The sequence below is a fragment of the Nicotiana sylvestris genome, chromosome 2 (genome assembly GCF_000393655.2).
Source record: "Nicotiana sylvestris chromosome 2, ASM39365v2, whole genome shotgun sequence".
NCBI classification, from domain to species: domain Eukaryota; kingdom Viridiplantae; phylum Streptophyta; class Magnoliopsida; order Solanales; family Solanaceae; genus Nicotiana; species Nicotiana sylvestris.
The window spans coordinates 139,573,435-139,585,289 of NC_091058.1; positions in this window are offsets into that span (position 1 = coordinate 139,573,435).

The window sequence follows — 11,855 nt, forward strand, 5'->3', positions numbered from 1 at the left end:
GATTTGAAAGTTCCCCACCCGGATTCGGGGAGGAACAATAGCACTGGCGTATCCTTGATTTGGTAGAACTATGGGAGCCACTCTCGGCGGTGGCGGAGGAGGATCTGGAATATTGTTGTTCTCATTTGCATTTACATTGGCATTTTGGCCTCTCTGTGGAACTTGAGGTAAAACCTCATCTTGTTCTAGATCCTCTACCTCCTCCCCCACCATCACATTGCCGAGAGGGTCATTTGCATTAAGAGCCATGGTACCTGATTGATCGACACAAACAATATTAGTATACAAGAAGAAAAGAGAAGCAAAACACAAAACTAACTAAATAGATAGTCAACACCGTAAGCTCCCCGGCAACGGCGCCAAAAAGTGATCGCTGCTGACTCGACACTACACTGTGGTAGGAAGAGCGGGTCGCAATAGCTTTTACCCGAATAGAGGTCCGGGATCGAATTTCCATAGGGAGCTAGTCGTGGAGTTGTATTTTCAGTTTAGCCTAGAGTTGCGGTTGTGCTTCTAATGTCACTTCAAACATTTTTGGGTTTTTGATTTATAACTATTTTTATAAGACTATTGATTAACACTAAATTATACTACAAGAATATTGCTAAGTTGTATCTAATGGGAAGAAGGGCACTAGGGTGGTGACACTACCTAGGTGGCTAATTGAAGAGTAGATGTTACTTAGGTTCGATTGACATATTTGAGGCTTATGCTATAAACGTTGCACAATCTTACCCACTCTCATACTTGTCGGTAGAGAGAGTGATTTTTGCCCAATTTACTCTCTCGAGACCAAATGGGTAGGCAAATTAGACCAAACAACTGGGGTTCAAGTAGAGTGATTACTCTCTCGAGATTTAACCCGTTAATTGGGACTATCATTTCTCATGAGTCCATCCCAATTCCTTGTTGGGTCAATTTTGGGGTCATATACTCTCTTTCTCAAGAAGAGTTAAACCCACAAAGCTTGAATTAGTATTTGCAACCACCAATTCTAAATTAAATCATAAATTCAACCCAAATAACAAACACTCATAGTCAATCTACCCTTAGATGGCAACACCCATCAATTACCCACACTAGGGTTGAGCCACAACCCTAGCTAATGGGTTTAGCCACTCATGCTAGATACAAAAATTGAAGAAATAGATGAAGAACTAAACATATTAATTAATTACTAAGAAGAAACTACAGTAATCAATATTTAATAGAAAGCAAAATATGTCAAAAATGGCTACAACACCAAGCGCAACTTTTGTCTCTAGTTCCCAGATAAATCGACCCCTAAAAATAGTAAAATGTTCTATTTATACTAGGCTAGAAAAACTGGACAAAAATACCCCTGTGGGGTCAGTGCAAGCTGCACAAAATGGACCGCGACCGCACTGGCTCTTGAACTTCAACTGTTTGATGACTTGAGTTGGGGGATGCGGACCGCGTGGCAGTGTACCGCAGCCGCGATGGCAACTGGCGCGGTCCGTGCAGTCGTGACCGCGGACCGCGTGATAAAAAATGCCATTCTCTGAACCTTATGAACACGGACCGCACAACGTAGGAGTGCGGACGCGAAGCTCCACCGCGGACCGCGAAGATCCTACCGCGGCCGCGTGCCTTTTAGCCTGAATATGTCAAGTCTCTAAACCTCCTAGTGCGGCTGTGGTCACTATTGTGCGGTCCGCACTAGGCCTTTTCTTCTTCAATTCTCTTGGTCTTTGGTACTTGAGCAGGTTTCACTCCTTTTTGAGCCGATCTTTGACCTTTCGTCACTTTGTTGATCAAACCTGCAATCAAGCACAACTTGTGAGCATTTAGGAACTAATTTGTAGCAATTTATATTAAAAGCACAGGCAAGTAGGGGCAATAACACGTTAAAATCCTAACTTATCAAAGACACATATGGAATGGAACAATTGTTACTATCCCTTGCATAACTCGTCGCCTTCCAAGAATAACTGATGCTAGCATCTTTATCCTCCCGATCATGCCTCCCATGTATCTCATGTCTAGAAAGACCCACTTCTTTTAAATCTTTGGATCATGTACATGGTTCCCACATTATCAATGCCTACTAGGCAACTCTATGGCTCATTTGTCGAATCAATGATGTCATCACTATGATTAGCCATGACAATACTATTGATAGCAACCTTTATATTTCATAGGATATAACCTCCTGAAATGCCCTTCTCAACACATTGATGGATTCTTGAATAATTCCAGCCCAGTCTTGAACCCCGTTGTTCCTCCTTGTATTAAATCTATATGGATTGAAGGTTCAAACATGTCAAAGAAGAAGAATCATCCCATTATCTCAAATATATTTGATAGGAAATTTTATGGTCATATTCATGCTAGCACATCTTAGAGAAATTGTTGGAAATCGCCAAAGGTTTAGTTTGGGTGTTCGGCGTAGAGATTTAGATTTGAAGAAAGTGAACGAGTTATTCTCAAGATTTTCTCTATGAATATATTGGGTGAATTGTTAAGGAAGGTAAAGTATGTGTAGTGCTATTAGTACTTATGAAATTTTGAAGAAAATAGGCCAAACTATGAGTATGATATTTCCTTATTATTGTCCTCCTTGTACCAGGTGTTTCATGTGTCTGTGACTAAGAAGATAGTTGGATTTCTTTGTTTATCGCTCCGGTGAAAGCTAGTGCATATGAGGTAAATGGATAATTAGTCTATGGGAGGTACTTAATTTCCATCCTTGTTAGATGAGTCTGGGAGTTCAAATTTCCTCCGCAAATGTGTTATGGCGAACTCTGTGAGTCGAAGAGTCCACCTCGATGGCTGAAAGTGTTAAGGAAAGAAAATGTTCTCACGTGTTTGTATAGCAAATGATTGTGGATCAAAAGGTACTTTCTGTGTGTTATGATTCAAATATGTATGGTTCATGTCGAGAAGCTAGTTTTGTTAATATATTGTCGGTAATGTTGAAAATTGTATTATTGGTGGCTGTAATGCATTGTTGAGTTGTGAATGTGTTGTTAGGAGTGGTTTGGTGATTCTCTGACAGGTGGATAGACCCAATTACAAAGGAGACTCTACCAATTTGGGGACTTGAGGAATGTGAGACAAGAGGTATATTATGTTAACTATTTGGGGTGGACTCTACTTCTCACTCGAGGACGAATGATCCTAAGCGGCAGAGAATGTAAGGCCCCGGAAAAATTTTGCTAAGTAATTTAAGATTTCGTGGTGTCAAGGTAGGTTAATTATATTATTTTATATGCATACGAGGACTATTAATAAGAAAGATATCAAATGGATATGGAAATAAGTGTACGAGGCATATAATATATGATGTGGGGTCTAAGGAGAGGCCTAAGTCTAAGCCAAGTTGGAAAATTACATGATAGACTAAAATTTCAAATGAGTACACACAAGACCAAACTTTGGACGAGCATATATACATATATATAATGTATTATGTGATGCAAACCTATCAAATAAAACATCTTTGAGTATAGTTTCTAACACTTTAAACCGTTCGTCATTTAGACACTCCTACAAAACTTTATGATCAAATTACCAAAGTTGGCAAAATCTGATTCTACGACCATTTCTGCGATCGAAGAATCATTCTACAAACCGCAAAAATTGTCTACGAATCACAAAATGGTCGTAGACCTGCCCAATGCAAACCACTTCTGAGCACCAGTTTCACGATCCATTCTGCGATCCGCATACCCGTTCTATGATCCATTCTGCGACCGTATACCTGATTTCGGAGGCTTCATTTTCCTATTTTCATAACCCAACCCCATTTTGATAAATAGACTTTGGGGCTTATTTTGGGACATTTCCATGATGTTTTTAGAGAGAGGTAAGATCAATTTAGAGAGAGAAGGGAGAAACCTAGCATTCCAATCGTGCTCAAATCTTCAAGAATCAAGGGAGCTAGCCACTAGATTATCATCTATTCGGGTAAGTCCTATTGCTAAGCTTTCATGTAATAGGTTAAGAGTTCAAATATATTGTGAGGTTGGAAATAGGCCATGCATGTGACACTAAGTTGTAGTATGTGGGATAAATACACCCTTGTGCGTCGTTTCTTGTTGAAATCTATTGAGGAAGGAAGGGATGGCCATTTTAGATCCTTGTAGTCTATTTTTCATGATAGGTGTTTGACAAAATTCCTAAGAGAGTTACACCAAGATAATCCTTCTAATTATTAACCAATTTTTGCTATCTTCCTATAGATTGTTATTGCTAGAAGTGTTGATGCGTTGTAGTAAGTTAAGAAAAGCTTAAACACTGTATGTTGGCTAAACCCCCTCTTCCTAGAATTGAATCTCATGATATTCGTACAACAGGTGTAAGTCCCAAATTGATCGTTATAGAAATTGCAATTCCGAATGTGCTTGCGTTGAAAAATATATGTGCAATATGTATTCCCATGCTTTCATCATGTTATCTTATCATCTGAAGAGGTGTTCAAAACATAGAATATGTGCTAAAAATGCCTAGACTTTAAGTCAAATTTGTAAAGATTGTTATGTCCAATTGTTCCGATAATCCAGAATAAGTTCGTAGAGGCATTGGTCACTTTGTCCTCAATGATACAGCACCCGGACAAGAATTTCATCGACCCTGTTCCAGTAAGAATCCATAATTAGCCATTTTATTACGCTCATGTTGAAGAAGAAACGGATAGGAATCCGTGCTTCCATGATATCAAGAAATACTTGGCAAAAGGAGAATACCCGAAGCATGCAAATCATACAAGAAATGCACACTACGAAGATTATCCAACCATTTCTTCCAAAGTGGAGAATTCTGTACAGAAGGACTCAAGTGTAATAACCCGCTTGGTCGTTTTGCCTTTTAGAACCCCATTTTCCTGAATAAAACTTCATGTACGTGCTTTAGCTAATTTACGACTTGCGGGGGCGGTTGGTTCGAGATTTGGAAGTGTTTTGAGTGAAAAATGCCCATTTGATTCCTTAGGATTTTTCTTAAAAGACTAAGTTTGACTTTGGTCAACATTTTGAGAAAACGGACCCGGATTCGTTATTTGACGGTCTCGGAGGGTCCTTCGAAAAATATGGGACCTGGGCGTATGCCCGGAATCGAATTCCAAGGTTCCTAGCCCGAGAAATGAATTTTTATTAGAAATTGTTAATCTGATGTTTTAAGGATTTAAAGAAACTAAGAAATGATTGATTTCATGGGTATCACGCTTGTATGTTGGTTCTGAAGCCCAGTACAGGTCCAAAATATCATTTAAGACTTGTCCATAAAATTTGGTATCAATCCGAGTAGTTTAAGGGTGTTTTGGCCTGTTAGAGGAAAATTAAGAACTTGAAGTTCATAAATTTGATTCATTTGGTTTTAGGGGGTGATTCCTAGATTTAGCGTTGTTTCGGGTGTTCCGAAGGTTCGAGTAGGTCCATCTCATGATTTTAGACTTGTCAGTATGTTCGGGCGGGGCCCGGAAGCCCCGAGCATCAATCGGACGAGGCTCGAGTGAAGTGGAAATTTTTAGAAAGAGTTGGAGCTTGCTGCTTCTGTCATAACCGCACATGCGGTTGGTGAACCGCAGGTGCGAGACCGCAGATGCGGTCGTGCCATTGCAGAAGCGGCCCAGGACAGGCTAGGAATCGCAGAAGCGGCTCCGCAGATGCGGTCCCAGCTCTTTGTCCCATTTTTTCGCAGGTGTGGCCCATCTCTCACAGATACGGTCCCCTGACCGCAGATGCAGAAATCGCTGGGCAATGAGGTTCATTTAAAGCGGGTTCTAAGTCATTTTATCACATTTTCTCTCCTCCATTGGGCGATTTGGTAGCTTTTGAGAGGAGAACTTCACCTAGCATCTTGAGGTAAGTGTGTGCTACCTATTTCTAGTTTAATATCATTGTCTTAGGTAGATTAAACACTAATGTTAAGGTGAAATCATGGGGTTAGAGCAAAAACCTAGGGTTTTAATAAAACTTAGATTTAACCACGAAATTTGTTATGGAGTAAACTTGTGTTAATGGTTGGGAAATTGCTCAAATAGCTAGAATTCGATCTTGTGAGCCTATATTAACTAGTTCTTACTTCATTTAACTAGTTTGGGATTGTTCGGCTCCGAATTGAGGGCTTGGACTTGTTCTTGGCATTTGGAAGTGCACTTTGGAGCGAGGTGAGTCTCCTTTCTGACCTTGTCAGAGGGAATTGTCCCCATAGGTATAATAATTGAATAAATTTCCACTATATGCGGGGGATACGTACGCACTAGGTGACGAGAGTCCGTGCGTAGCTACTATTATGCTAAGTCCAGGTAGTCTAGGACCCACAAGCATGCTCTATGTGATATACTTGTAACTTGATGCTTAAATTGGATTCGTATAAACCATGTTGATTAAGTTAAATGAGACTAGTGGTAGGAGCCTTACTTTCCTTGGACTTTTAAAGAGAAATTGAACATACCGTAAATAACTGTTCTAGAGTTATATACTGTTGTCTTCCTGTTGTTGTGTTTAATTATGGTTGACCGCGTCACATGGTTGATTCGCGAGCGGGGTAATAGATGTATCTATGGTTCGAGCTGTTCAACCCTCGGCAGTGCACAATTTATTTTTATGTTGGATCAGGCCGTACGTCCCTCGGTATTACTTGTGCATGTTCTTGCTTAGCGTTTTCTCTGTGGACTGGACTTCATATCTGCTTGATATATATATATATATATATATATATATATATATATATATATATATATATATATATATATATATATGGAAACCCTTGATAATATTTGGAAAGGAACTTTTATTCTACGATTATTAAATGCTTATAACTTGTGCTATCCCTGCTTATTATAAATTCATCTCATATTATTTAACCCTAGTAAGTATCGAGTAGACCTCTCGTCTCTACTTCTTCGAGATTAGACGGGATATTTACTGGGTACATATTGTTTATGTGCTCATACTACACTTCTGTACTTAATTGTACAGGATCTGAGGCAGGTACATCTAGCTACCAGTCTGGTGCGCGCCCCTGATTCATAGACCGAGACTTACACGGTGAGCTGCTCCCTTCCTATGCCACTCAGCAGCTGGATGGAGTCTTTTTCTTATTTTTGCTGTCTATTTTATCTCAGACAGTAGGATAGAGTTACTTTTTCGTACATTCTACTAGTTGCCTATTACTTGTGATATCGGGTCTTGGCACACACAGTGGTAGACATTTGTTTTTGGGTTGTATAATCTTTTGATGCAATATTTATCGCTTCTGGTCTTAACTTTAATTAGAGAATCTGCTACACCTATTTTTGGTAAAAGTAAAATGAGAACTTAATTATATTTTTCCGCGTTGGCTTGCCTGACAATGGTGTCGAGCGCCATCATAACCTATTATAGAAATGGGTCGTGACGTCCAGACCTAGGATTATTACGGTGCACTGATGCCAAGGTAGCTTCCAAAGTTCCCGAAGAGATATATGTCAGAACTTGCGGACCACACATGAACGATTTCATTTTAGCCAAGAAGATATTGAGAGAAGGATATTTTTGAATGACTATGGAAACGGATTGCATCAGGTATGTCCAAAAGTGTCATCACTGTCAGATACATGCAGATATGATACGAGTGCCACCAAATGAACTTAATGCAACGAGTGTACCTTGGCCTTTTGCCGCTTGGGGAATAGATGTCATCGGTCCGATCAAGCCCGCAACTTCGAATGGGCACAGGTTCATTTTAGTGGCCATAGACTACTTCACGAAATAGGTTGAGGCTACATCTTACAAGGCTGTAACCAAGAAAGTCGTCACAGATTTTGTCAGGGATCATATTTTTTGCCAATTCGGGGTACCAGAATCCATCATCACCGACAATGCCGCCAACCTCAACAGTGACTTAATGGAAGCTATGTGTGAAACTTTCAAAATCAAGCATAAGAATTCCACAACTTACATGCCTCGAATGAATGGAGCCTTGGAGGCCGCAAACAAGAATATTAAGAAAATATTCAGAAAGATGGTAGACAACCACAAGCAATGGCATGAAAAAGTACCATTTGCCTTATTGGGTTATCGTACCACAGTTCGCACATCAACCAAAGCAACTACCTATATGTTGGTCTACGATACTGAAGTTGTCATCCCCCTCAAGGTAGAAATTCTTTCCTTAAGAATTATATAAGAAGCTAAATTCAGTGATGTTAGCTCTTATTGACGGGAAAAGTTTCCACGGTCAACTTTTTCAAAATAGATTGTCCAGAGCTTTCAACAAAAAGGTCAGATCTAGATAGTTCACACCAGGGCAGCTGGTGCTGAAGCGGATCTTCCCGCATCAAGATGAAGCCAAAGAAAAATTCTCACCCAATTGGAAAGGGCCCTACATGGTTCATAGAGTACTAACAGGAGGAGCACTCATACTCACAGAAATGGACGGAGAAATTTGGCCAAAGCCTATCAATTCAAATACAATATACTATGTTTAGATTGTTTGCATTTCTTCATCTGATGTAACTGAACTACGTTTGAACTAATTCTCATTTAAGAGGGGATACGTAGGCAGCCCTGTGGGTTCGGTCATAACTCAATAAGATCTTCATTTTCAGATACGGTCCTCCTCAAAATTACGGAGCAAGTCCAGCCAACTTCATCATATGCAGAACGGTCAAAGAATCGCTTATTAAATTCTAATGCAAAGAATTCACAATGTCTCTAAAGTATCATAGTAATTGGTTCATCTAACTTACTTAATATTGCATACTACTATATTTCAAATAGCTACATTCATCAAATGCACGCATATTTTTTGAAAACTTTATTTTTTTTACAAACAACTAGATGTTGCCCAGGATAACTTGAACAGGATTCCTATACAAGGCAAAAACAGAGCCAAGCAAAAGCAAAGTGAGAAGGCGAAAACACAAACCAACCTTCCCCGCAAAACTCACGATTTTTCTTTGGATGAAGGCACAATGAACATAATAGGAGTATTCGTAAACACGTACACACATCAAAATCACTATCTTCATAACGACAAAGCTGCCAAACGTAAACACATCTCCAGCTAAGAAATGCTCTGCTACCACTCATTGTCTCTTCTTTGCATGAGGCTACACATTGCCTCCATAATTGCATGAGACTAAGCCCTGTCTCCTATCTTGCATGAGGCTAAGCATTGCCTGCCTAATCGCATAAGGCTAAGCATTTCCTTCCATTGCATGAGATTAAGCCATGTCTCCTATTTTGCATGAGGCTAAGCATGGCCTCCCTAATCGCATAAGGATATGCACTGTCTTCCATTGCATGAGACTAACCCTTGCCTCCTCAATTGCATAAGGCTAAGCATTGCCTTTTCCTGCATAAGACTAAGCATTGTCTCCTAATTGCATGAGACTAAGCATTGTCTCCTATTTTTGCATGAGGTTAAGCCCTGCCTCCCCAATTGCATAAGGCTAAGCACTGCCTTCCATTGCGTAAGACTAACCCATGTCTCCTTTAATTGCATGAGACTAAGCATTGTCTCTTATTTACCATGAGGCTAAGCCCTGCCTCCTCAACTGCATAAGGCTAAGCAATACCTTCCATTGCATGAGAATAAGCCCTATCTCCTTTAATTACATGAGACTAAGCACTGTCTTCTATTTTGCATGAGGCTAAGCCCTGTCTCCTCAACTGCATAAGGATAAGCATTGCTTTTCTTTGCATGAGACTAAGCACTGTCTCCCTTTCTTGCATGAGGCTAAGCATTGGCTCCCTAATTGCATAAGGCTAAGCACTATCTTTCCTTGCATAATACCAAATGCTATGCTACTTAAAATCTTGCACTATTCTCTATTTTTCTCGGGGCTAAGCTTTGCCCCCAATCTTACACAAGACTAAGCTCTGTCTTGTTTTGCTTCACATATGACCAAGCATCATGTCTTTTCATCTCATGGGCTGAAATATCGCCATTTATCCAAAGGCTTCATAGTCCGAAGGCATCATCCTCATAGCTGGAAGACACTATGTTATGGCCTAAGGATCTCTCAATATTTCACATCATTATTCAAAGGCGTCATAGTTTAGAGGTACCATTATCATGGCCTGAGAACATCATTTCATGGCATGCAAATCCCTTATCACGCGATTCATGTATAATATGGCCCAGGACATCATGGTATAAGGACATCATCCTCATCGTCCAAAGACAATTTTCATAGTCCAAAGGGAATTTGCATCATGTTTAAATTCTCGCAATAACCCATATATACTTACATGCATTGCGTTTAAGTTTTGTAGGTAATCCAGGAGGTAACCGTCTTTTAACAGGAGCAATCTTCGTTATGGTTTCCGTTTGATGCTCACATCTTGAAACTATCTCAAATACAGCCAACCACTGTCCATTACTCACTTCCACTTGACAACCGTCCAAATACTCACCCATAGGCATTCTAAGATACATCCAAACTCATCCGATATTGTCCTACCCAAAAGAACCCTTACCGAAACATATGACCATTTCTATAACAACTCCATCGGTTTCATTCACCGTTGGATCCAGAACTACACACGGCCCGATTCCCGTAACACCAGGGATATGTAGGCAAGTCAAAAACCGGAGTTCGGCCTCCATTTTTCAAATCACCCCATTTGGTCAAAATTGGTCATCATTTCTTTACCCGATAACTCTTTCATCATTTTTGGATAAAAGGGGCAGCTGTTGATAGCCAATTTTTCCCTCATATTTTTTCAAAAAGTATATATACACTTTCAAAACATCATTTTTTGCATTATTATTTGATTTACAAATCTATACAAGCATTTTTATGATTTTCCCTAATTTTAGAGTATTAAATTGATTTTTTTTCTGCACTTAAATTACTTAAATATTTATTAATTACTCCTTCAAATTATTTTTATGATGATTTAATCATCCAAACTTATCATTTACACCAACATGCATGTTTTTAAATATTTTACTGCATTTGCTCATAATTACATTTGCGTTTTTAGGCTAATTAAATATTTTTATAATGATAAGTTATTATTTTTACTCATTTTATTATATAAATAATATTTTTTGTTATTCATTAATTACTTTTATAAATTATTTTTGCTAAAATATTGGGTATTTAAAAACTAGCCTCACACTAAACCTATTTTCGGACCAAATAATGGCCCAAAAACACCTTATACACCAGCCTGATACCCCCAACCCAAAAGCAATAACCCCATTACCCAAAACCAGGTCGCACCCCGCCTAAATAAACCTGACCCAACCCCTTTTTAATCATGGTCATTGATCTCTGAGATCAACTGTCACGACCCAAAACTAGTCCGGTCGTGATGATGCCTAACGTGGTACTAGAAAAGCCGACACATTACCAAAACCAATCAATATTTTCATTCTTAAGATAAAATTCAAGGTTATTTAACAGTAAATCTTCATAAAATCTTTAAGTCCAAAGCAACAGTGCGGAAAGAAAAGTCTGATATTAGGGTGTCACTAGTCATGAGTATCTACTACAACTGTTAGACAACACCAAGACCAACATGGCCGAGAAAATCACTGAATACCCTAAGGAAGAATAAGGAGAGAGAAAAGCAGGGCTGCGATCGTCAGATAGCTACCTTGCTAATTTCGATGAACCTGCCACTGAGTAATCAACACCCGCCATCGGGTTCAGAAATACCTAAATTTGCACACAAAGTGCAGGGAGTAATGTGAGTACGCCAACTCAGTACGTAATAAAGGTAAATAGAGACTGGCAGTAGGAAACAAATAAGATCCACATCATTATAAACTCAGTAAGCACAACATGCTTATGAGTCAAATCATCTCATTTAAAATCTTGTTTTTGGTAAAAATCATTTGAAGATGTTTTTCAACAGTATCAATAGAGGTTCAATGCAGTTTACAGTAAAAGT